A 27,917-nucleotide genomic window follows, 5' to 3' on the forward strand; every position below is an offset into this window, starting at 1 on the left:
AACCCTTGCATTGCATCATAGAGTTCATACTGGAGAGAAACCAGTGTAATGAGTGTGGAAAAACCTTTAGTCACCACTAACCTCATCAGACATCAGAAAATTCATACCGGAAAGAAGTTATATGAATGTGATATGTGTAGCAAGGTCTTCAGTCGAAATAAAAACCTTGCGATTTATCGGAAGGTTCATACTGGAGAGGAACCCTATAAATATAATGAGTGTGACAGGAGGTTTGGTAAAAATTCACATCTTGCAAGTCATCAGAGAACTCATATTGGAGAGAAACCTTACAAATGTAATGAGTGTGGCAAAGTTTTCACTATACGTGCAACTCTTGGAAGGCATCAGAGAGTTCATACTGCAAAGAAACCTAACAAATGTAATGAATGTGGCCAGGTCTTTACTCAAAAATCAAGCCTTACACGTCATCAGCAAATTCATTCTGGAATGAAACCTTGCAAATGTAGTGATTGTGGCAAAGCCTTCCGTCAAAATTCACACCTTACAGGTCACTGGAGAGTACATTTTGTAAAGAAACCTTTCAACTACATTGAGTGTGCAAAATCCTTTACTCAGGTCTCAGCCCTTACTCAGTTCAGTTCAGTTCAGTCACTCAGTCGTATCCGACTCTGCGACCCCAAGAATCACAGCACACCAGGCCTCCCTGTCCATCACCAACTTCGGAGTTCACTCAGACTCACGTCCATCAAGTCAGTGATGCCATCCAGCCATCTCATCCTCTGTCGTCCCCTTCTCCTCTTGCCCCCAATCCCTCCCAGCATCAGAGTCTTTTCCAATGAGTCAACTCTTCACATGAGGTACACCCACATTTAAAACTGACTACGGCAGATTTGAAGCCTTTGATTGCTTAAAAAAGCAATCCTAATCCCAGTTCTAAAAAAAAGTTGACTAGTGAGGCAGAGTCGGCTCTTGTTAAAATAGATGAGGCTTTAAATGATTAGTTAATTAGGATTAATATTACCAGAGGATGGGATTTAATTATTCTCGCCATAGAACATACACCACAGGATACTTGTGGCAAAAAGGCCCATTGGAATGGCTCCATCTACCAGTGACCCCAAGAAAAATAGTTTTATCTTATCTCAGCTTGGTGACACAATTAATTATAAAAGGTAGAAAAAAAAATGTGGAACTTTTTGGAAAAGAAGTAACAAATATAGTGATTCCATTCAATAAAGATCAATTGCAATTTCTTTTACAAAATAGTGATGATTGGCAAGTTGCCCTGATAGATTTCCAGGGTCAAATTTTGTTTCATTTGCCCTCAAGCCCCGTTTTGCTTTTTTTTTTTAAAACACATCCAGTGATTTTTCCAAAGAAATTTTCTATTCAACCTTTGGAAGGGGCAATTTTAGTTTTCACAGATGATTCCTCTAACGGTAAAGCAGTCAATTATTGATAAAATATCCCATGTTCAGGTACCTGAAGAGACATCTGCCCAAAGGGCTGAGTTACGAGCAGTTATTTGGACTTTTCAACATTTAAGAGACCACACCTTCAATCTTTTGACTGACTCCTGATGTATTGTAGGGTTGTTTCCTCATATAGAGACTGCTAATATTCCTGGAAAATAAAACTACAGTCTTCTCCTTGTTATCTGATATACAGAAAGAGATTAAACACAGAGATAAGAAATATTTTGTCAGACATACTAGAGCCCATTCCGGCTTGCCCAGCCCTTTTTTACATGAAGGAAATGTTTTGGCGGATACATTAACTAAAGTAATTGCTTTAAACTTACATGAAAAAATTGACAAGGCCAAAAATTCTCCCAAAATTCACCATCAAAATGCAGCTGGTTTAAGGTATGAATTTCATATACCTAGGGAAGCAGCTAGACAAATACTTATGTCCAAATTGCCCAATATTTAGTCCATCTCCACCATTAGGAGTTAATCCCCGAGGCCTTAGGCCTAATGCTCTCTGGCAAATGGACATAATTCATATCCCGGCCTTTGGAAAGACTGTCCTTTGTACATGTTACCATGGATACCTTTTCTCATGTTATTACAGGCTTTGCTAGATGAGGTGAAACAGCAAGAGATGTAATTAAGCACTTGTTCCAATGTTTTTCCCAAATAGGACTCCCCGAACAAATAAAAACAGATAACGCCCCGGCTTATACTTCTGTTGCTTTTAAGAAATTTTGTCAACAATTTTCCATAGTACATTCAGCAGGAATACCTTATCCCGAAAGTCAAGCCATAGTGGAAAGGGCGCACCAAACTTTAAAAAATCAAATAGCTAAATTAAAGCAGGAAGAATTTAAGTATTCCTCTCCACATCATGTTTTACACCATGCTTTGTAATTAATCATTTAAATGTAGACACACAGGGGCAGACTACAATGATGAGACACTAGATTCCTAAATGGGCTACGACTCGGCCCCTGGTCAAGTGAAAAGACCTCCTTACCAGAGAGTGAAAAGGGCCAGATGTATTGCTAACTTGTGCGAGAGGGTATGCTTGTGTGTTTCTACAGGATTCCACTTCTGTCTGGATTCCTGACAGACTGATTCGACATGTCCAGCCCCATGAGACCTCCAGGATCACAAAGACCCCCAAGGTCACTGAGATCGCTGGGGCCCTGGAGTCTGGGACCGAAAAAAGATGGGGAGACCAAAAGCTAGTTGAGTTCAGGCCTGAAGGAGCCAGGGAAAAGCCAAAGGGCAAGTGACTCTTCATCTGAGGCTTCACTGCTAGTACATCGCTTCAGGCACCTAACGCTTCAAGAGAGACATGCTGATCGACTTCAACTGTATTCTCCTCCACCTCGTCACCGTCATCATACTCAAACAACTACCTCCAACACGGTACCAACTTGGGGCCAGCTAAAACATCTAGCTCAGTGGGCTGAAGAATTAATAGAAAGGGGAGATATGAGGCTGCGCTTATAGTAATGTTTGCGGCTATGCTTGCTGTGTTGGCTTGTCAGCCGAGGCCTTCCAGCGCAGAAAAGGTTCATTAGGCCTATTTGCCTAATCCACCTTCTCTTCAGCCTGTTGATTGGATGAATGAGCCAATCAACAGGCTGAAGAGAAGGTGGATTAAAACACAATTTGTGTTTTTGTTAATGATACTCTTCTTTTGGGCGGGGCTTCCATCTATCCTAATAATGTTAAATCAGTGGTCAGCACTTCCTTCAATTTTTCAGGCGTGTCCGTTTATCCACTTACTTGCTTTGCCATACCTTCCTCTTGACAAGGATGAGCTCTGGTTTTAAATGGATGCATCAGCACTTCCTTGAAAGGCAGGAATCACTTTCTTGATTCTTTGAGAAGAGATGGCAAGAGAGACTTTTGGTCTTTATAGCTGCTGATGCCGAGGACACAAGAAAGACTATTTGATGCCCTAAAAAAGGCAGCCCCTCATTTAAAGGACTATCCGAGCTGTGTACTCCCCATTCTGGACTCTGATGAACAAGGACTGCAGGCCTAGGAAAGCATAAGCAGAATTTCTGGCTTTCCTTGTTGGAAAGAATGCATGTACGGCATAAAGTTACTATTCCCATTGCTACCACCAGACATTTTCTGATCGAGTGGGGGTGCCCCTATCTTTCAAATCAACGATGGGGCTTGATTTATGTAGAACCTTATAGGTCCACATGGAATAATTCATTTCTCCCTATGCCTTTAGTAATTACTAGGTGGCATGCTGATGGATGGGTTCCTCCTTTAGCGAGCTTCGATAGAACGGGTCCCATGCAGCCTGAGTTATGGAAAGCATTGGCTGCTATCACACCTGTGATTTTACATAGATCTTTAAAAGAACAAAGATGCATTTTATGAGCCTGCGTACATTCTCCCTATGCCTTTTTGTTGGCCAGAAATCAGAGTGGTTTGGAAGTTTCTAAAGGGAAAACTGTTTACAATGTTATATGTGTGAATTGTTTTATATCAAATTGTGTTGATGGAAATGATTATAATAATTATAAGGCTGTGATGATCGTAAAGCAACCACTATATTTGATGGTTCCTGTAAAATTAGAGGGACAATGGTTTGATGATTATGCATTGAAAGTTTTATATGAATTTAATGGCTTAATTTCTCAACCTAAGAGATTCATTGCAGCTCTGGTTGTGGGAATAACTGCCTTGATTGCCATAGTGCATCAGTCACGGTTTCTGTTGTTGCCCTGTCAGAAGAAGTACATACGGCCTCGTTTGTCAATCAGCTGTCCAAAAATGTCTCCATAGCTCTTACTATGCAGGAAATTATAGATAAGAAAATAGAAAATAGGGTCAATGCTTAAGAAGAAGCAGTTCTGTTTATGGGGCAAGAAGTTACAAACTTAAAAATTAAATTATCTTTAAGGTGCCATGCTGAATTTAAATGGATGTGCATTACCCCTCTACAAGTGAATGAGTCTATGCGTTCTTGGGAATGCATTAAAAATCATATTTTAGGCATCTGGAATCATTCAGATTTTAGTATTGGTATCTCTAAATTACATCAGGATATTCAGGATATGAAGCAGGTGGAGTCTGACTTTTCCTCTCAATGGCTTTCTAATTCTCTCTTTAAAAATCTGGAGGGGAATCTTTCCCATGTATCCTTTTCTACAATGATTAATGTGGCCATGTGCTTATGCCTGCTAGTTCTGATTTGTGTAATAGCCCCGTGCCTTTTCAGAATACTCAGCCGAAATATTTCTGCTCTATCTACTGAGTTTCATACCTATGCTCTAAAAAATAAAAAAGGGGGAGATGTCGGGAGTCGCGTTAGGCATTACTGACAAAATAGAGGCACGGCCCTAAACCCCCTCCCTTTGTTCTGTAGGCACGGACCCCGAATGAAGGAGTTAAGCTTTGTGATTCTGACTTGTTTTTCCCTTTCCTCGGCTGAGTTGACTGAAGAGAATATTAAGGTGCTTGTTGTTTTTGAGAGGAGCATGAGAAGGCATAAAGCCTTCTGCAGCTGTGCTCAAAGAATAATTCATAAAATTAATCACTGACATTTGTTCAAGTACTTTTACAAAAAAGTGTTCCAGAGTGAGCACACAGGCCACAGCTTGAGGCCATGGGAGGGATTGCTATCTGAAGCCCATTTGTGAGAAAAGTTTATGGCAAACGAGTTTGCTGAATTTAGGGCTTATGAATAATTAAAATAGAAGCTAAAGATTTAAGGATTGCTGTAATGTTAGCATAGTCTACTATAGCTTATAGAAATTAGGGACTTTAGAGATATTAGGTAGAAGCCCTTTCTAAGAAATAGTGAGCTTAGGATACTAGGAGCAAACAGGATTTAGAAAGATAAGAATTAAACTGAGGAATGTGGTATGCAGCCCAGACATTAGCATGAGTCACAGTGTATTCACAAGGACACATGAGAAAAAGTAGATAAGAGAATTGCTGAGGAAGGAGCTCCTTTTGAGGGGCAACAATGATTTTTCGAGAAAAATAAATCTGGGTCCATGGGAACTAAAAATATTAAACCTCTGACCTAATGCTTTTGTAAAAGTATAAAAGAGAATCATAAGCTTGAAATAAACAGCCAGTCCAAGTAAAATGAGAGGGTGCCTCAGTTTCTCTCGCCAACACCGCTCACCCCTTCAGGTTGAATCCCTGGCTGCTGGAGCTGGACTCCAGCAAGTTCTAACTGTTGCTTCCTGACCTGCATACAGATTTCTCAAGAGGCAGGTCAGGTGGTCTGGTATTCCCATCTCTTTCAGAATTTTCCACAGTTTATAGTGATCCACACAGTCAAAGGCTTTGGCATAGTCAATAAAGCAGAAATAGATGTTTTTCTGGAACTCTCTTGCTTTTTCCATGATCCAGCAGATGTTGGCAATTTGATTTCTGATTCCCCTGCCTTTTCTAAAACCAGCTTGAACATCTGGAAGTTCATGTATTGCTGAAGCCTGGCTTGGAGAATTTTGAGCATTACTTTACTAGCATGTGAGATGAGTGCAATTGTGTGGTAGTTTGAGCATTCTTTGGCATTGCCTTTCTTTGGGATTGGAATGCAAACTGACCTTTTCCAGTCCTGTGGCCACTGCTGAGTTTTCCAAATGTGCTGGCATATTGAGTGCAGCACTTTCCTGAAAGCATCATCATCTTTCAGGATTTGAAAGAGCTCAACTGGAATTCCATCACCTCCACTAGCTTTATTCATAGTGATGCTTTCTAAGGCCCACTTAACTTCACATTCCAGGATGTCTGGCTCTAGGTCAGTGATCACACCATCGTGATTATCTGGGTCATGAAGATCTTTTTTGTACAGTTCTTCTGTGTATTCTTGCCACCTCTTCTTAGCATCTCCTGCTTCTGTTAGGTCCATACCATTTCTGTCCTTTATGGAGCCCATCTTTGCATGAAATGTTCCCTTGGTATCTCTAATTTTCTTGAAGAGATCTCTAGTCTTTCCCATTCTGTTGTTTTCCTCTATTTCTTTGCATTGATCACTGAAGAAGGCTTTCTTATCTCTCCTTGCTATTCTTTTGAACTCTGCATTCAGATGCTTATATGTTTCCTTTTCTGCTTTGCTTTTTGCTTCCCTTCTTTTCACAGCTATTGATAAGGCCTCCCCAGACAGCCATTTTGCTTTTTTGCATTTCTTTTCCATGGGGATGGTCTTGATCCCTGTCTCCTGTACAATGTCTCGAACCTCATTCCATAGTTCATCAGGCACTCTATCTATCAGATCTAGGACCTTAAATCTATTTCTCACTTCCACTGTATAATCATAAGGGATTTGATTTAGGTCATACCTGAATGGTCTAGTGGTTTTCCCTACTTTCTTCAATTTCAGTCTGAATTTGGCAATGAGGAGTTCATGATCTGAGCCACAGTCAGCTCCTGGTCTTGTTTTTGTTGACTGTATAGAGCTTCTCCATCTTTGGCTGCAAAGAATATAATCAATCTGATTTCGGTGTTGACCATCTGGTGATGTCCATGTGTAGAGTCTTCTCTCGTGTTGTTGGAAGAGGGTATTTGTTATGACCAGTGCATTTTCTTGGCAAAACTCTATTAGTCTTTGCCCTGCTTCATTCCGTATTCCAAGGCCAAATTTGCCTGTTACTCCAGGTGTTTCTTGACTTCCTACTTTTGCATTCCAGTCCCCGGTAATGAAAAGGACATCTTTTTTGGGTGTTAGTTCTAGAAGGTCTTGTAGGTCTTCATAGAACCATTCAACTTCAGCTTCTTCAGCGTTACTGGTTGGGGCATAGACTTGGATTACCGTGATATTGAATGGTTTGCCTTGGAAATGAACAGAGATCATTCTGTCGTTTTTGAGATTGCATCCAAGTTCTGCATTTCGGACTCTTTTGTTGACCATGATGGCTACTCCATTTCTTCTGAGGGATTCCTGCCCGCAGTAGTAGATATAATGGTCATCTGAGTTAAATTCACCCATTCCAGTCCATTTTAGTTCGCTGATTCTTAGAATGTTGACATTCACTCTTGCCATCTCTTGTTTGACCACTTCCAATTTGCCTTGATTCATGGACCTGACATTCCAGGTTCCTATGCAGTATTGCTCTTTACAGCATCTGACCTTGCTTCTATCACCAGTCACATCCACAGCTGGGTATTCTTTTTGCTTTGGCTCCATCCCTTCATTCTTTCTGGAGTTATTTCTCCACTGATCTCCAGTAGCATATTGGGCACCTACTGACCTGGGGAGTTCCTCTTTCAGTATCTTATCATTTTGCCTTTTCATACTGTTCATGGGGTTCTCAAGAATACTGAAGTGGTTTGCCATTCCCTTCTCCAGTGGACCACATTCTGTCAGATCTCTCCACCATGACCGGTCCATCTTGGGTTGCCCCACGGGCATGGCTTAGTTTCATTGAGTCAGACAAAGCTGTGGTCCTAGTGTGATTAGATTGACTAGTTTCCTGTGAGTATGGTTTCAGTGTGTCTGCCCTCTGATGCCCTCTTGCAACACCTACATTCTTACTTGGGTTTCTCTTACCTTGGGTGTGGGGTATCTCTCCATGGCTGCTCCAGCAAAGCGCAGCCATTGCTCCTTACCTTGGACGAGGGGTATCTCCTCATTGCCGCACTTCCTGACCTTCAAGGTGGGATAGCTCCTCTAGGCCCTCCTGTGCCCGTGCAGCCACCGCTCCTTGGATGTGGGGTTGGTCCACACAGCCGCTACCCCTGGCCTCGGGTGTGGGGTAGCTCCTCCCGGCCGCCGCCCCTGACCTCAAACGCAGGGTAGCTCCTCCCGGCTGCTGCCGTTGACCTCGGACGTGGGATAGTTCCTCCCGGCCGCCGTCCCTGACCTCGGACTTGGGTAGTTCCTCTCGGCCGTTCCTGCGCAATCGCAGCCTGGCACTCTCGGCCATTGCCCCTGACCTCGGACGTGGGGTAACTCCTCTTGGCCGCCACCCTTCGGGCATGGGGTCCTCCCGGCTTCTGCCCCTGACCTCGGATGTGGGGTAGCTCCTCTCGGCCGTGCTTAGTGCGCCGGTCGCAGCCACCCGCGCTTAGTGCGCATAAGAAAATCCAGACATGAGAGAAACCATATAAATATCATATATGTTGGAAAGTCTTCAGAATTAAAAATTTACACCTTACAGTTCTTTGGAGAATTGATACTGGAGAGAAACCATATAAGTATATTTAAGTCTGGCAAAGCTTTTGTGCATTCAGTCTGACCATCATATAAGGAAGGAATGGAAAGAAGCCTTACAAATGTCATAATGGAAGGAAACCTTACAAATGTTATGACTGTCTCAGTGTGTTTAGTCAAAGTTTATACCTCATGACCCACCAAATTACTCATACTGAAGAGAAACTTTATAAATGTAATGAAAGGTTTTCAGTGTGGCAAGTTTTTCAGTGTGCTTTCAAGCCTAACTCATGAGATGGTCCATACTGATGAGATACCTTGAGAATACAGTGATGTGGCAGTGCATTTAGCATGTGTTCACATCTTAAAGTTCATGAGAAAATTCATACTGGATAGAAACCAGGTAGATGTACTTAGTGTAGTCAGGCCTTTAGAAAATAAATTTGTTCTGGAAAGAATCCTCACAAATATCGTGAATGTGAGAAATGTATACTCAGGGCTCATATCTCACCAGAATTTAGGTAATAATCAGTGGACAGAACATGAAAGAAAGGAATAAATTTTGCAAATCCTTTAGGTTGTACCCTAAACTCAGGGTCACCAAATACCTCAAGCTTAAAAATTCAGTGGGGAGACTTAACCTGACAGTACAGTGGTTAAGACTCCATGGTTCCACTGTGAGGGGGTGGGAGGTAGAGCATGAGTTTGATCCCTTGTCGGGGAACTCAGATCCCACATGCCTCAGGGTGCAGCCAAGAAATAAATTTTTTTAATTTAACTTTTTAAAATTCCAAAAATAAAATTGCAGTGAATATGGCAAAGTTTCAAATTATTGTTCCTTTGTCACTAGATATCAGAATCTTTATCCTGGAGAAAAACAATACAAATGTATGTGGCAGAGGTTTTACCCAAAGATCACAAATAAGGGGACATGCTGAAGTGTTTGCTCCCAAATTCTGTGGGTCTGGCAAAACCTTTACCTTTAGTTCAAATATTAGGCAATAGCAGAGATTCTGTCATGAAGAGAAGACACGTAAATGTAGACGAGGAGCTTTATCCAGGCCTCACAGTGCACTAAGCTTCAGAATACATGTTTCTGGGAGAAACTATACCAAATAATGTGTGTACTAATTCTTATAATTGAAGATCCCAACTGTGGAACATAGAGGTATTATGTTGGAGAAGACTCTTTCCAGTGTTGTGAATCTGTAAAGATTTTCATCAAGTGCCCTCGCCTTTGGTGTAATGAGATAATTCATATAAGTCAAAGTATACAGATATTCTGAACATGGAACTGCTTTTAAGAAACAGTGCATTCTCAGGGAACATCATAAGATTCATATGTGGGAAATATGCGATAAATTTGGGGAACTTTTTGAGCACTTCTTACAATAGACCACACATCAAATAATACATACTAGGAATAAATAACCCTAATAAATAAGGACAACTATAGTCCATATTAATCTGAGATATTACATACTACAGAATTGTTACAAGTCACAGCATCTTAAAATTTAATGACATAATGTATACATGAGAGTAAGGACCTATGTGGAAATGGCCCATTATCTTCAGTGTGGTGGTGGTTTAAGTCGTGTTTGACTCTTGCAACTCCATGGACTATAGCCTGCTGGACTCCTCTGTCCATGGAATTCTCCAGGCAAGAATACTGGAGTGGGTAGCCATTTCCTTCTCCATGGGATCTTTCTGACTCAGGAATCGAACCCAGGTTTCCTGCATTGCAGGCAGATTCTTTACCGACTGAGCTACAAGGGAGGCCCTATCTTCAGTGTATACATATTCATTTGTTTTGAGTTTTCTTGAAAAGGCTACTTCACAGTGTATGCCATTCAACATGAAGTTTGAAGTCTGTTGATCTTACACCTTCAATATAGACCTTTGAAGATGGTCCCTGGAGAGCAGTCAGTAAGATGAAGGGGCAGACTCCATTAGGTGTGGTTCCTTCAGCTTCATGTTACCTGGAAAAATGAGGACCCTGAATTATACAATAGTGTGTGAATTATGCTTAGCAGCAGATAATAATGTAAGACTAGGGCATGATTACTCATTATGCTCATTGCGTTCAGGGTGCCTTTCTGTAGATAGTTCACAGTGGGTTATGGGACAGAATCCTCCACCTACTGGCCTTGAACAGAGCACGCAGGACATTAAGGGACTGGGCTCTTCATGAGGGAAAGTCCCTGTCACTAGGGAATGATTATCTGGTAGAAATGATGCAGAGGAAAACTTCATCACTTTTTCCATTGGCTGGTTATAACTGTTGTATATATGTATGTTTAATGAGTTATTTTTGGAAATTGAACAGAGCAGTTATCTTCAGAGGAAAATATATTCATATGCATTAGAATATTGCATATATGAGTATGATTCACATTTAACTGCTGCAGTTACATTTGCTGCTATTTTATTTGAAGTGTTTCATACATCTCCTATTGTAATTAATTTAGTTATTTTGTCAACCCTAGATGAATCTTGTTCCTTCCACCAACACTTTTTTTTTCCTGTCTCTAACTTTACAAGTAGAGAAGCTAGCAATGTGCCATTAGATTCTCAGGATTGAAAGAATCTGTAATAATTTCTTTCAAATATGGAATCAAACAGGATACCATTTGAGGATTAAATACTCAATTTGTACTTGCATTATTCTTTCCACTCTCTGTTCCAGACTATTCACATGGGCATACTGAAAACATCATAACTGTATATTTCAGACTCTGACTTCTATTAATGTACAAAAATTTAACAGTAAATTTAAAAAATTGATTTTATTGAATGATTTATCAGTTTGGCAGCATCCCTTATAGTAAATTAAGAGATTCTCTAAGGAGCTGCGTCCCGCTTCACCAAAAAAACGGTTGTACAGACTTTCTGCCTGTACCTCTTCAGAACAGTTCCTGGAAGCTGTCTCTGAGACCTTGTTCCCTTGGCTATAGTCCTCATTCTGCCCGAAATGGAACAACTCACGACTCTTGGTTTGTGTGTTTTTTTTAAGTCGACAGTATCATAAACAGAAAAATGTTTTTTCTTTTTTTTTAATTGAATCTATATGGGATGATGGATGCTTACTAACTCAGTAACTATTTCAATGTATGAAAGAACATTATGCTGTACACCTAAATCTCATACAGTGATGTATGTCAAGTTCATCTCAATAACACTGGGAGGAAACGTTTTCAAAAGCAAAACACTTTGGAGAAAAAAGAATGAACAGTGCAATTTAGAGCAGTTTTTTGTTTTGTTTTGTTTTGTTTTGTTTTAGCGTGTCTTACTCTCTTTAAAGCAATGGTTAGTGTCGGAAATTATCACACGGCTTAGTCCTTCACTCAGACTCCAGGATTAGTTCCTGAGTGCCTGGAACTGACAGTGTGTTTGTTGTCATTCAGCCTCATTCATCCTGACTGAATGAGGAATACAAAGGAAAACTGTTCTGTAGGGTAGAATTCTACCCAGGGAGCAATTTGTATTTCTCATTCTAGTTTTTATTATCGAGGCAAATCCAGTTTTTCGTTCCTTGAACTGCCTAAGTTGATTCTACTTGCAGGAAAGTTCCACGAGCCAGCTAGCATCCCACAGCAACCACTTGGAGACCACTGTTCCCAACCATTGAATACAGCGCCTGAGTCTCAAGAGAGGGACCTGGGAGAAACCTGCTGGCAAATACAGCTTTTTATTAACACCGTTTTAAACTTGTCAGGAGGAAACCTCCTACTTTCAGACACTAATACAAGGTGTTAAACCTGTTTCACACAGGATCTTAAAGTGAGCGTTTTCACGGTACTAGAAGGTCCCCTGCCCCGCCTCCAGGCGCTGCTGAATGGATCAGGGTTCACCGTGCCCCGCCCCTCCCGGTAGCGCTCCGCCCATGCGCTGCAACCGGAAGTTCCGCCTCTAACATCGTGAGGGAAGTTCCGCCTCTAACATCGTGAGTGAGCAGTTTCTAACCCGGAAACGTTCTCCGAGGGACGGTCGCACTGCAGAGCGTAAACTTCTGATTTCTAGGGTAATTCTGTGGTAGGCGGTCTCCCTTGTTCCACTGTCAGGGTCTCGGAGCTACTAAGGGCCTAAAATCCTAGCATCCGGCCCTCCCCCTCAAGCAGAGTCAGACGGCGCCAATACTTGTAGGGTATGTTTTCCATTGTGTTTGAATTCGCTCTGAGGCTGTTCCGTTCCCTTGACTTCAGTCCAGGTAGACACCGCCTTTCTCTTCTTTTCCCGCCTAAGACTGTTTAGTGCCTCTGTCCCCATCTCTCAAGTAAAGTCTTCTGGCGCGAAATGGATTCCCGCCGGCCCCTAGCTTCGCCCTCGCCCTCTCGGCACCCTGGAGGCCGCGCCGGCCGCCTGGCTCCCAGAGAGGCCGCGCCCTCTTCCCGGTCCTGGAATTCAGGAGAGTCCGCCCCGCTCCTGAGACCCCCTCCCTCCTAGCCCCTGTGTCCTCGTGTCTCCTCCGACCGGTCCTTCTGCCCTGCAGACCAACCTTCCCGTCAGCCCTTCCTCTCACCCCGCGTAGAGGGAGGTGACCTCGGCCAGCCCTGTAACACCCAATGTTCTTCGGTGCCAAATTTTACCCTATGGCAAATGGTCTCTTGCTGTAGGCGGGCATCTTACTCGCTCGCCATCCTTGTAAATTCGTGGGCCAGGCGATCAGGCGAAGCAGAGTCAGAGAGCCGGACAGAGAAATAGGAAAACTTAACGGCAACAGAATGAAGGAGATCGGAACATAGAAGATGGCTGCTGCTGCTGCTAAGTCGCTTCAGTCGTGTCCGACACTGTGCGACCCCATGGACAGCAGCCCACCAGGCTCCCCCGTCCTTGGGATTCTCCGGGCAAGAACACTGGAGTGGGTTGCCATTTCCTTCTCCAATGCATGAAAGTGAAAGTGAAATAAAAGGAAAGCGATTACGCCTTGAAAGGAGCAGGTGAATCAAATAAATAAAATCCTGCATCTCCAGGGGTTGGAGAGCACCAGAGAGAGGGGGGCCCTGGATCATCAATCAGTAGGGGACAGGTAACAGTGGTGAGGTCCTTCACACAAAGAGTCTGCAATAGGGTGAAAGGTGGGACAGTGGCCTTCAGAGCATCGTGGTCCTGGGAGAGGAACAGTACAAAGGGTGACAAGGAGAGCCGAGGAAGAGGGAGGGCAGAGAGAGAGCAGAGGTGGGGGATGAAAGAGGCAGAAATTCTTAGAGATGTAGGGCAATCGAGAAGGCTGGGGGGAGAGCCTCAAGAGAGGGAACAGGTTGCAGTTTGCAGCCAAGGGCAGGAGAGGTGTGAAGGAAGAAATAGAGAGGAAGGCAGGAGCAGGGGAAAGAGGAGACCCCGAAGTAGAGGGAAAATAGGAAAACAGACAAAGAGAATGAAGTGGAAACACCTAGATGTGTAGGTAGAAGGGGAACTGGATCCAGTTGGGTACTGAGGGCTTTGGATGTGGCTGATTAGTTTCAGATGTAGCTTTTGTGGCTTTAGAATGTAGTAAATTCAAAAGTTGCTCAAATCATACAGATGAGAAGTGCAAAACCCATCTATAACGCCTGTACACATTTTGTGAATGTTTGTGTATTTTAGGTGCTACAGGTGATTTCAATCTGTATCCCTCACTGAGCATCAGGACTCTTGTCTCCTCTGAGTGGTGCTCAGTCCAAGCTTCAGGTTTCATTGATGAGGCATTTTGCATACCCATGTTTTGTACCCTCTGACCAGAGATTCCCCTTCAGGTAGTTTGTGTTGGTCCACAGCTTGATAGTGTTTAAGGTGCCCTAGGTGACTGCAGTCTGGATCCCTCGCTGAGCATCAGGACTCTTGAGTCCTCCCTTTCCTGAGGGCTGAGATCTGGGTTGAGGAGGCAGGTGCTCTGCCCTGAGTGGGGATGGCCCAGGGCCTGGAGTGTGACCTGAAGGGGATCGTGGGGTCAGCTGAGGTGCCCCCTGCTGCTGTGTACATGAGGCCTCAACCAGGAGGGGAGTGTGATCCGAGGGAAAGTGTGAGAAAGTGCCTATATTGGACTCTGTGTGGGAGTTGACTGTCCTGAGTCCCTCCTGAGACAGTGGCCATAGAGAACTGTCTGTTCCCCATGGTGAGGGCTTGCGTGGGGTTGTGGCACAGGAAAGGGGTGTGTTGACTTTAAACATTAAACAGCATGTTTTTATCTTTCATGATAGGCCTCTGAAGACTTGTGTTGCCTGAGGAAGAAGCCTTGAAGTTGAAGAAGGGGAAGGAAAAGGAGTCAGGAATGGCTCTTGCTCAGGTAAAGTCATATTCTCAGTTGATTCTCAGTCTGTCCTTCCTGAAATGCCCTTCTCTGGACTCGCTAATCTTCTCTGACTCTGGAGTATTCTGACTCCTGTACATACACACACACTCACCTGGGGCCTTCCCTCAGGGCCTGTCATCTCCACTTAGATCCCATCTCCCCATGACCCGGTAACCTGGCCCTTGTGAGGAGGCTCCCCTGGGCACCATCCTGGGTAGGGTTTCACATGCATGGGTTGGAGACAGGGTCTTGGTGCTGTTGGGCAGCAGGGATTGCTTAGGGCCCATCTGGATGTGCTGTCTGCTCTCTGTCAACCAGGGTAAAGAAGCTGCATGTGGAAGTCAGGTATTATATGCAGAACATCTGGTAAAATCTGGAATTCAGTTCAATAAGGGGAAATTTGTTCTGATTTTTTTCTAATGCCACTGAATGTAAATGAATGAGTCACTTTCTTCAAAATCTTAATGATTGAGAGTGGAATGACAATTCAGAAACAGACTTCAGTGATAGTGGGTGCTTTTTTGCATTATTGAATTTACTCTATGCAAACAACTTAAATAGGGGAAATTCTTTAAATCATTTTTATCACCTCCATCACTCAGAAGTTGTGTTTCTATTCCGTGAGTTGTATTGGGTGACACACTGTGCGGGGAGCCGGTGAGGCATTCCACTCGTGACAAAGGTCATGAGGAAGGAGGCTCGGCATACGCAAAGGCGGGATCGAGCCTCAGGAGTCCCCCCGGATATTCTCGAGCATTTTCCCCCAAAAAACCAGAGTCTGCCTACTTTATTGCTTTGTGCTCTCACCTCTGACTTTACTGGGGGCTGTCCCCTACCACCATCTCTCTCTCTGTGTGTCAAAGAGTTAACTTACAGCTCCAATTAATAAAGTTCCTGGGCAATTAGGAGTGTTTAAATCCAAACCCCTCTGATGGCTCTCTAACTCGCCTGACAAGTTTACCCGGACTCCTGCAGCTATGCATACGATTGTTTACAGTCTCCTAGCCTCGAGAGGCATGGGAAGCTTAAGATATTCAAATAGCTTAGAGCCTCTCAGAGAGTTAAAAACTGTCAGAATAAACTAGTAAAGGATTTCATTGATGAGTCAATGCTTGTTGCCAAGTTTTCACATCCCCTGAATTGTATCCTTGAATATGTATCAATTAATAGTGGGTATGTAGAAAAAATAAGTAGTGGCCTTGGTGTTAGTAACTTTAGACCCTTAAGGTAATAAATTCTTTCTTTGTTGTAAACCCATTACACATCCGCCCTATAGGAATGCAATTTTATCTTTGGAAGATGGTGCCAAACCTTGAAATAATTACTCTTAGAGAAAGTAAGTCTTTGTTGATAAGTCCTTGTCAAGAGTCATAAAATGTTAGTAGGCCTTCTGGCCAGAAGATGATGTAAATCACCTAAACCATTTGTATACGATACATTTGCAGGAAAGAAACCTTGGTTTTTGATAAGAACCAAAGACTGCTGACTTTGCATCCCCTATTATCCTCTATGTGTAACTTAGGGTATAAAAGCCCCTGTTAAAAATAAAGCTACGGGCCTTGTTTACCAGCGCTTGGTCTCCCCATGTCATTCTTCCCTTTAACTTCCAGCTGAGTCTCCATCTGGAGCGCGGAACCCACCACGCTGACTAATCATGCCTGGGCTTCTAAGACCCACTCGAGAAGGTGTCTAGGGTGAGACACCTTCCGCTATTCGAGAGGGCGCCTGCGGCCTACGTCAGTGGTGCAAACTTCTTGTCTTGAAGTTTTATTGGTCTCCCGCGTAAACCAAGCTACTCAGCTTCTTTTCTCCACTGAATTTTCCTACTGAGCTATCCTCATTCTATTGTTCTCTATATCTCTAATTAGCATATAAATAGTCGCCTAGGCCGTCTCTCCTTCGAATACCCTGGATCAGCTGGGGCTGGTCCCCAGCAGGTGGCGCCCGATACAGGATTTTCGAAGGTAAGCTCCCAGCAATTGGGGTCACCAGCCCTATTGCCCCCCGTTCTCGGAACAACTGGGTTATCAGCCCTCTTGTTCCCCCACGGAGCAGTTTGGGTCAACAGCCCTACTGCTCCTCCCTTGGAACAGTTTGGGCCATCAGCCTACTGTTCCTCCCCCGGAACAATCTGGGTCACCAGCCCTATTGTTCTTCCAGTGTTCGGGATGGCTAGGACCCCACTCAAGGGTGCCGCGGACCCCCCTGTAGGATAGACAGGGCGAGAGGAGTGGGAAGTGTTGAAAGTGTTAAAGAGTTAGACAGTTTCTGAAGTTAAAAGGCCAAAGAAAAGCCTGATCTTTTGATAGCTTAAAGCAAAATCTTTTACTATACTTAATTTTCTGACATGGGTAATACTGAATCAAATGAAAGACAGCTCTTTATAGGAGTAATTTTACAGTTATTAGGTAAAAGAGGAATCAAAGTTAAAAAATCTGCCATTCAGTCATTTCTTTCATTTGTACAAGAGCACTGTCCCTGGTTTCCAGACGAAGGCTCTGTTAACTTAGATGTCTGGGAAAAAGTAGGAAAACAGCTAAAAACTTACCACGCCGAACACGGCTCAGAAAAGGTGCCTAATGACGCCTTTTCCTTATGGAATATCATTAGAGATGTCTTAGACCCTGCCCCTGATTCAGAAAAAGTACATCTTAAAAGTGACAGTGAAGAAAATGCTGTAGCTAAACCTGCCCCTGAATCTAAAAGAGTAACTTTTAAAGAGGAAAATGATGTTGAAACTGTAGTTAAACCTGAGGAAAATGAGAAAAACGAAGACCCGCCCGACTATCGGCAATTAAGAAAAATGTTAGCAGCCATGACTACTCAGGAACAACTTAAAGATAGGGATGAAAAACAAGATCAGCCTTCCCCAAAAGAAAAAGAGAATTTAGGCGAGATCACAGTTAAATATCACCCTGATGGAGATCGGCATCTCTTAAACAAAGATGCCCCAAAAGGCTTAAGAGAAGCTTCCCCTGTCAGGCCATCAGCTCCAAAGAGCTTAAGGGAAACGTCTCCCATCAGGCCATATGCCCCTAGGGATTCCCAAGAGACCGTCCCACTTAATCCATATGTAAGCTTTGGATACCAAACAGTTCAAAGAGCTCCTGAGTACAGAGCAGAGAATGTGGAACCTATGCCATTGCCACCACCTCCCATACCTCCTCCCATACCACCTCCCCCCATACCACCTCCCCCCATACCACCTCCCATACCACGCCGTACAGGTCCTATTAAACCCGCATTATTACCGCCACCTCCCTATCAAAGTGGGAAAATTCCAAAATCAATCCCACGGAGACGGGCCTCTTCTGCCCCTGGCGAGAAATTCGATCCCCAGCTTCAGGCTTGTTTCCCTTTAATTTTTGACAATGATGAAAGTGAACAAAAGGCTATCGACTGGGAGCCTGTTTCTTTTCAATTGGTAAAAGAACTTAAAAATGCATGTATTTCATATGGGCCTAAAGCCCCGTATACGATGCAGCTAGTAGAAAATCTAGCAGGTCAATGCTTAACACCTCGAGAATGGAAATCAATTGCTAGGGCCTGCCTGTCCGGAGGACATTTTATACTTTGGAAATCTGAATATGATGATCTCGCTCGTATATATGCTTTTTCTAACCAAAATGGAGACTTTACACATATCACTGAACCTATATTACTTGGTCAGGCCGACTACCCCTCGTATGATGAACAGATGAAATTAGATAGGACTACTATACAACAGGTGGCTGATTGTGCCTTTACTGCCTGGCGCTCATTGCCCGATGGTAAAGCATCAGGTGCCGCTCTATCTGATATTAAACAAAAGTCAGAAGAGCCATTTGAAGACTTTGTCTCACGACTCTCAGAAGCTGTCCAGAGAATAATTTCTGATTCTGAGGCAGCTAAACTGTTAACAAAACACTTGGCCTTTGAAAATGCTAATTCTACCTGCCAGGCTATATTGCGCCCTGTTAGAAGAACTGGAACTCTAATTGATTATATGAAACAGTGTGCAGATGTAGGACCATCAGTGCTACAGGGTGTTGCGATAGCTGCAGCGATAAAAGGAAACTCTTATCAGCAGGCAGTCCAATCCTTTTTTACTAACAAAAACAAGCCATCACAAGGTGATCCCAATAACCAAGGCAGGAATGCATTCCCTAGAACTTGTTTTTCTTGTGGCCAGACGGGACACACTTTTCATGGGTGCCCTCAAAGACCACCCGGTTCTTATCTGCCTAATCCGGCCCAACCGGCTGTGGCTGCTCCGCAAAACCCTGCCCCACTGCCTATTAATCCTAGGTCTCTTTGCCCTCGCTGCCAGAGAGGATATCACTGGGCAAGGGACTGTAGGTCAAGATTTCATAGAAATGGAGCCTTTTTAGGCCCCGACCAGCAGTCGGGAAACGGGTTGAGGGGCCAGCCCCAGGCCCCGACAACGATTGGGGCAGCCTCACTGAACCCATTCATTCCCTTCGTCCCGTCGCAGAGCTCATCAGAGCAACCCCAGGCAGCGCAGGACTGGACCTCAGTTCCACCACCTCAACAATATTAACACCAGATAGCCCCACTATAAAAATCCCTACAGGAGTTAAAGGTCCATTACCGACAGGCCTGGTAGGAATTATACTAGGCAGAAGTTCCTTAGCTATACAAGGTCTTACAATTATTCCTGGAGTAATTGACTCAGATTATACAGGAGAAATTCAGATAATGATTTCACCCCCGACTAAAACTTTCCAAATACATCAGGGACAGAGAATAGCCCAACTTTTACTTTTGCCTTATCATAATGCAATTGGGCAAACAGCCACCCAAAATGAAAGACAGGACAAAGGATTTGGGTCTAGTGACATGGTTTTTTGGGTAACAGAAATTACTAAAAAGCGTCCTATGAAATCTATTCTTGTCAGTGGCAAGTCTATTGAAGGGCTATTAGACACAGGAGCAGATGTTTCCTGTATTTCTGGGAAAGACTGGCCCAATTCCTGGCCCACACATACTACTGCAAATAACTTAGTGGGCATCGGGAGAGCTCCTACAGTAGCTCAAAGTGCAAAAATTTTAGACTGGCAATTTGAGGATACCCGTGGAACATTCCAACCGTATATGATTCCTTCGCTGCCCTTCTCGTTGTGGGGGAGAGATGTGCTGTCTCAAATGGGCATGTTACTTTTTAGCCCTGATGATAAAGTAACTTTGCAAATGCTACAAATGGGCTATGATCCTTCAAAAGGGTTAGGTAAACAGCAGACAGGAATAACTGAGCCAATTTGCCCTGCTCCTCTAAAGTTCCGTGCTGGATTAGGGTATCCAAATTTTTGATGGAGGCCATTGTTTTTGCTGCCGACCCCATTACGTGGAAATCTCAGGACCCTGTGTGGGTAGAACAATGGCCTCTGACTAAAGAAAAACTACTGGCAGCCAAAGCGTTAATTTCTGAACAACTAGAATTGGGACATATTGAGCCCTCCAATAGCCCCTGGAATACTCCTATTTTTGTTATTAAGAAAAAATCCGGCAAGTGGCGACTTTTACAAGATTTAAGAGCTATTACTGCCACTATGGAAGATATGGGAGCCTTACAACCTGGGCTTCCTTCCCCAGTAGCCATCCCAGAAGGATATAATATTATTGTAATTGATTTACAAGACTGTTTTTTCACCATCCCCTTAAATGCTGAGGATAAAAAGCGATTTGCCTTTAGTTTACCAGCAGAAAATTTTAAACAGCCTTATTTAAGGTTTCAATGGAAAGTGTTGCCCCAGGGAATGAAAAATAGCCCTACTTTATGTCAGAAATTTGTTAATGCAGCTATAGAAGATATTAGGGCTAAATATGAACAACTGTATATGATTCACTATATGGATGATATTTTAATAGCTCACCCTGATAGAGCTCATTTACAAACTGTTCTCCAGGATCTGACTCAGGCTTTAACAGACAGAGGCTTAAAAATTGCCCCAGAGAAAATTCAAGTCAATCCGCCCATAACTTACTTAGGACGGGTTATCAATTCAGAAACTGTGATTCATGCCCCATTAAAATTGAGAAAAGATCACCTTGTTGCTTTAAATGATTATCAAAAACTTTTAGGCGACATTAATTGGATCAGGCCTTATTTAAAATTAACTACTGCTGAATTAAAACCTCTTTTTAACATTTTACGTGGGGATCCCGATCCAACTTCTAAGAGACAATTAACTGCTGAGGCTCAGGAGGCCTTAGAAAAAGTGGAAGCAGCTTTATCTGATAGCTATGTTAAAAGAGTTAATTTACAAACAAATTGGCAATTCCTCTGCCTAGCTACTCCAACAGCACCTACGGGAGTTTTATGGCAAAATGGCCCTCTAGAATGGGTCCATCTCCCCGCCCAGGCTAAAAAAGTAGTGGCCTCTTATCCAGGACTGATAGCTACACTGATATTGAAAGGGAGAAAACGTAGCATTGAATTGTTTGGTAAAGAACCAGCAGAAATTGTAATTCCGTATAATAAAGAACAACTTGATGCTCTCCTAATGTTTGATGAGGATTGGCAGATTGCTATCGGAAATTATTTTGGCCAAATTCTGCATCATTTACCTTCACATGTTTTGCTAAATTTTATGTCTAAACACCCGGTTATTTTCCCTGTTAGGTGTAAATACTCTCCCATCTCAGATGCTCAAATGGTTTTTACTGACGGGTCTGCTAACGGCAGAGCTTCTATAGTTACAAAAGATCAGCGTAAAGTTTTACATACGCAGGAGACTTCGGCCCAGAGAGCTGAACTCACAGCTGTTATAGAGGCCTTTGTTATGTTTGCAGAGGAGGAATTTAACCTTTACTCTGATTCTCAGTATGTGGTCAGGCTGTTTCCACACATTGAGACTGCGATCCTGCCTGAGAACAAAACTGCAATATTTCACTTGTTAACTAAACTGCAGCAGCAAATTTGGAAACGAAGCCGAGCATATTTTATTGGTCACATTCGGGCTCATTCTGGATTGCCTGGACCTTTAAGTGCCTTAAATGACCTGGCAGATTCACTAACTAAGGTCACAGTGGCTTCTGCTTTTGAAGAAGCCCGAGCTTCTCATTCACTCCACCATCAAAATGCTACTGCGCTAAGATATCAATTTCAGATTCCTCGAGACTCTGCTCGGGAGATTGTTCGTTCCTGTTCTCATTGTCCCACTACTATAAATAGTTTACCTATGGGAGTTAACCCTCGCGGTCTTAAACCTAATGCACTCTGGCAGATGGATGTAACTCACATCTCTTCATTTGCAAAATTGTCTTTTGTTCATGTAACAGTAGACACCTTTTCTCATGTTATTGTTGCAACTGCTCGCACAGGGGAAGCAGTTAAAGACGTAATACAACATCTCTTTACTTGTTTTTCATATATGGGTCTGCCAAAAGCCTTGAAAACTGATAATGCTCCTGCTTATACATCTAAGTCTTTTCAGGAATTTTGTCTAAAGTTTCAAATTAAACATAATACAGGCATCCCTTATAATCCACAAGGACAAGCCATTGTGGAAAGAGCACATCAAACGCTAAAAACCCAAATTCAAAAACTAAAAGAAGGGGAGTTTAAATATAGTTCTCCCCATCACCTCTTGCAACATGCTCTTTTTGTAATAAATATTTTAAATACTGATTCAGCTGGAATGACTGCAATGCTTCGCCATTGGTGCCCAGAGCAATTGAATGCAAAACCATTAGTTAAATGGAAGGACCTCCTTTCCGGACAGTGGAAAGGCCCTGACCCATTGTTAACCAGCGGTCGAGGATATGCTTGTATTTTTCCACAGGACGCAGATTCTCCAATTTGGGTTCCGGATAGATTGATTCGCCATGTCTCAGCCTCTCGGATACCGAGTTCCACGGCCGCCGCGACCCCGAAAGAGGAAAGGGCCTCCTCTGCCTTCGCTCCCCCCGCCAGCACGGGAAACACCACTGACATCGGAGCAACTGACATCGGGGATCCCGGATGAGCAGGGGACGGATCCGCCCACCAAACAGATGTCTCAACTTCACATACAGGATATCGCTCCCCCCGATCCTTTGCCTCACAAAAGGAGGTCAGGCCGCCTGACTCAGGCGACCCGGAATGCCTCCATACCTACTTGGGGACAAATAAAAACACTCTGCCATCAGGCACGGGGAATAACCTCTTTGCAGGGCTCTCCAACCTCCCCTGAGAAGATGTTTATTGCTATGCTTGCCTTATTATCATGCCAGGTAAGCGCCTCCTCCCCCACTCCTGAAAAGTATTGGGCTTACTTCCCAGACCCTCCAACCTTTCAAGTAGTTACCTGGAACAGTGACCCCCTACGGGTCCACACAAACCAGCCTCAGTTACTGGGAGGGTCATATACTTCCTATACCACAGACGAATATCCTATTAATTTCAATTTTACCTTCAGGGGATTAGCAGACGACCTTCCTGTTTGTTTCAACTTCCCCAGTGATATAGAAAGCTTTATTATTCCCCCTAAAGAAGGATGTGTCGGAGCCTCTAAAAAGGCAGTTCTGACTCATTCTCCAGCCTCAGGTATTGAACATAGAGGGCGTCTAGCGCTTTGGATTTTACAGGCTCGTATGCCCGGGGCCCTTGATCCCCACGAACTTATAATCCATAGACCCCCTCCTGGATATCCAAGTTGTTATAATACCGAGCCTTCAGATGCCATATGGAACACTATAGATGATCGTACAGGGTATCCGATTTGGAAATCTTGTACTTATCGTTTAAGAGCTGATTACAGAATACCGGGAGGAGGAAATTACATGATTCAAGATTGGAGTAACTCAGACCTAGATAGGAGCCCATTGCCCCTTGATGACTTTCCCAGCAGATTTTATAATTGGAAGAAAGATTTGGTTTCTTGGCCTTTAAGCATTACTAGATGGCATAATAATCGATTTGTTTCGCCTATATTGTCTTATACAACTAAGAACAGAACCTCTTGGCAGCCAGAAATTTGGAGGGCCCTTGCTGCCACCGCTCCCATTTCCTTATTCCGTCCAAATAGCAATTCTACTTATTCTGTTTTAGCTTGTGTACCCTCGCCTTATGTTTTTCTCTTTACTAATGACTCCAAAAGATTAAATGTACACATGAATTATTCAGGTGGACCTAATATTGTAACTTGTGAACAATGTATGCTTTCATCTTGTTTGACCCCCCAATATAATGTTTGTTCTTTTGTTGTGTTGAAACGCCCACCCTATCTCATGATACCTGTGTCTGTGCATTCTTATTGGTATGATAATTACGGTTTGGCTGTATTACAACAACTGCAGGATTTAATGCGAACACGACGGTTTGTGGGCTTACTTATCTTGGGAATAGCAGCTTTGATAAGTGCAATTACTTCTGTTACTGTGGCAGCAATATCATTGACTCAACAAGTACATACTGCTCAATATGTTGATTCTATGTCCAAAAATGTTTCTTTAGCATTGGCAACACAGGAAGCTATAGACAGAAAATTAGAGATGAGGGTAGACGCCCTAGAGGAAGCAGTAATACATATTGGGACTGAATTGCAGGCTTTAAAGGTGAAAATGGCATTGTCCTGTCATGCTGACTACCGGTGGATATGTGTAACACCCCTGAAAGTAAATGAGACAGATTTTGAATGGGAAAAGATTAAAAACCATATTTCAGGTATTTGGAACAGCTCTGACATTAGCTTAGACTTAGGGAAACTTCACAATCAAATAGCAACCCTGGAACACTCCCGATTAGATTTTACTGCCGCTGGAACAGCAAATGATTTCTTCCATACTTTCTCTAACTACATTTCAGGAAAAAATATTCTGTCTACCTTCCTCGGCTACGCTACCTTGGCTGTTTTAATTTTATTTCTAATAATCATTCTTCCTTGTATTGTCAGGATTCTTCGGCAGAGCATTCAGAGGCTCGCGACTGAGCTACATCTGGCTGTTTTAAGAAATAAAAAAGGGGGAGATGCGGGGAGCCGGTGAGGCATTCCACTCGTGACAAAGGTCATGAGGAAGGAGGCTCGGCATACGCAAAGGCGGGATCGAGCCTCAGGAGTCCCCCCGGATATTCTCGAGCATTTTCCCCCAAAAAACCAGAGTCTGCCTACTTTATTGCTTTGTGCTCTCACCTCTGACTTTACTGGGGGCTGTCCCCTACCACCATCTCTCTCTCTGTGTGTCAAAGAGTTAACTTACAGCTCCAATTAATAAAGTTCCTGGGCAATTAGGAGTGTTTAAATCCAAACCCCTCTGATGGCTCTCTAACTCGCCTGACAAGTTTACCCGGACTCCTGCAGCTATGCATACGATTGTTTACAGTCTCCTAGCCTCGAGAGGCATGGGAAGCTTAAGATATTCAAATAGCTTAGAGCCTCTCAGAGAGTTAAAAACTGTCAGAATAAACTAGTAAAGGATTTCATTGATGAGTCAATGCTTGTTGCCAAGTTTTCACATCCCCTGAATTGTATCCTTGAATATGTATCAATTAATAGTGGGTATGTAGAAAAAATAAGTAGTGGCCTTGGTGTTAGTAACTTTAGACCCTTAAGGTAATAAATTCTTTCTTTGTTGTAAACCCATTACACATCCGCCCTATAGGAATGCAATTTTATCTTTGGAAGATGGTGCCAAACCTTGAAATAATTACTCTTAGAGAAAGTAAGTCTTTGTTGATAAGTCCTTGTCAAGAGTCATAAAATGTTAGTAGGCCTTCTGGCCAGAAGATGATGTAAATCACCTAAACCATTTGTATACGATACATTTGCAGGAAAGAAACCTTGGTTTTTGATAAGAACCAAAGACTGCTGACTTTGCATCCCCTATTATCCTCTATGTGTAACTTAGGGTATAAAAGCCCCTGTTAAAAATAAAGCTACGGGCCTTGTTTACCAGCGCTTGGTCTCCCCATGTCATTCTTCCCTTTAACTTCCAGCTGAGTCTCCATCTGGAGCGCGGAACCCACCACGCTGACTAATCATGCCTGGGCTTCTAAGACCCACTCGAGAAGGTGTCTAGGGTGAGACACCTTCCGCTATTCGAGAGGGCGCCTGCGGCCTACGTCAGTGGTGCAAACTTCTTGTCTTGAAGTTTTATTGGTCTCCCGCGTAAACCAAGCTACTCAGCTTCTTTTCTCCACTGAATTTTCCTACTGAGCTATCCTCATTCTATTGTTCTCTATATCTCTAATTAGCATATAAATAGTCGCCTAGGCCGTCTCTCCTTCGAATACCCTGGATCAGCTGGGGCTGGTCCCCAGCAACACTGAAGTTTTTATCTTTGATAAAAATAGGTTTTATCTTTGATAAAAGCAGGTAAGGTTTCAGCTTCATTCTTTTGCTAGAAGGTACCTACATTCTCAGCACCATTCATTATTATTTTTTTAAAATTTTCTTTTAACAACAAAAACATTTTGTATTGGGGGTATAGCCGACTAACAGTGTTGTGATAGTTTCAGGTAAACAGTGAAGGGACTCAGCCATAAATGTTCATTTATCCATTCCCCCTCTAAACCCCACTCCCATCCAGGCTGGCACATAACATTGAGCAGAGTTTCATGTGCTATACAATAGGTTCCCATTGGTTATCCACTCTAAACATAGCAGTGTGTACATGACCTTCCTAAGGTCCCCAACCATCCCTTCCCCTTGGCAATCATGAGTTCATTATCTAAGTCTGTGAGTCTTTTTCTGTTTTGCAAGTATGTTCATTTGTATCATTTCTTTTTAGATTCCACATATAAAGGATGTCATATGATATTTCTCCTTCTCCCTCTGACTCTTTCAGTCAGTATGACACTCTCTGGGTCTGTCCATGTTGCTGCAAATGGCCTTGTTTCATTCTTTTTAATGCCTGAGTAATATTCCATTGTGTATTTGTACCACATCTTTATCTATTCCTCTGTCGATGCATATTTAGGTTGTTTCCACGTCTTGGCCATTGTAAACAGTGCTGCAATGCACATTGGGGTGCATGTATGTTTTCAGGTCATGTTTTTCTCTGGATATATGCCCAGGAGTGGGATTGCAGGGTCATATGGTAGCTCTGTTTTTAGTTTTTTAAGAACTCCATACTGAAGCAATTTTAAATTCCCACCCACAGTGCAGAAGGGTTCCCTTTTCTCCACACCCTCTCCAGGATTTGTTGTTTGTAGATTTTTTTGACCAGTGTGAGGTGATATCTCATTGTAGTTTTGATTTGCATTTCTCTTGTAACTAGCCATTTTGAACATCTTTTCATATGCCTATTGGCCATCAATCTGTGCTCTTTAGAGAAGAAATATCTATTCAGGTCTTCTGCCACCCATTTTTTGAGTGGGTTATTTGTTTTGATGCTATTAAGTGTCATAAGCTGTTGTAAATTTTGGAGACTAATTCCTTATCAGTCACATCATTTGCAAATATTTTCTCCCAATCTGTGGGTTGTCTTTTTGTTTTGTTTATTGTTTGTTATGCCATCAGCACCATTCATTATTGAGACAGACCTTCCTTCTTTGTGTAGTCTTGGCATCAATGTCAATACGTTTTTCATATTTATCAAGAATTATTTCTGGTATTCTTTTTTTTTCTTTTTTCTGCTGCACCTCTTAGCTTGCAAGATCTTTGTTCCTTGACCAGGGACTGAATCCAGGCCCTCAACACCGAGAACGGGGAGTTCTAACCACTGGGGCGCCATAATATTTCCTATTTCTGGTACTCTAATCTGCTTCATTGGCTGATGTATCTTTGATTATGCCAATACCACATCATCTTGATTACTTTGTAATATGTCTTGAAATCTCACAACGATGGCCTCCATCTTCTTTTTCAAGAGTATTTTGGCCCTTTGGGGTCCCTTGAGATTCCCTGGTGGCTCAGATGGTAAAGCATCTGCCTATAGTGCGGGAGACCTGGGTTTGATCCCTGGGTCAGGAAGATCCTCTGGAGAAGGAAATGGCAACCCACTCCAGTACTCATGCCTGGAAAATCCCATGGACAGAGGAGCGTAGGAGGCTACAGTCCATGGGGTTGCAAAGAGTTGGACATGACTGAACAACTTCACTTCACTTCACTTGAGATTCCCTATGAACTTTAGCATGATTTTTGTTTTCTATTACTGCAAAAATTGCCATTGAAATTTTGATATA

General features: G+C 43.0%; 1 protein-coding gene across 2 annotated transcripts in view; it reads left to right on the top strand.

Moving 5' to 3' along the window:
• The window catches only part of LOC113876082 (zinc finger protein 665-like), a 48,087-nt gene that overhangs the window by 14,452 nt on the left and 5,718 nt on the right, over positions 1–27,917 (top strand). Inside the window, exons 3-4 of one of the 2 annotated variants that reach the window (XR_003506416.1) lie at positions 14,721–14,806; positions 16,681–16,720. The gene's annotated coding sequence lies outside the window, so the exon portion shown is untranslated. Of the gene's footprint in view, positions 1–14,720; positions 14,807–16,680; positions 16,721–27,917 lie in introns of those variants that run through there. The other variant, XM_027514910.1, reaches the window with a different exon arrangement.

The sequence above is a fragment of the Bos indicus x Bos taurus genome, chromosome 18 (genome assembly GCF_003369695.1).
Source record: "Bos indicus x Bos taurus breed Angus x Brahman F1 hybrid chromosome 18, Bos_hybrid_MaternalHap_v2.0, whole genome shotgun sequence".
NCBI lineage: Eukaryota > Metazoa > Chordata > Mammalia > Artiodactyla > Bovidae > Bos > Bos indicus x Bos taurus.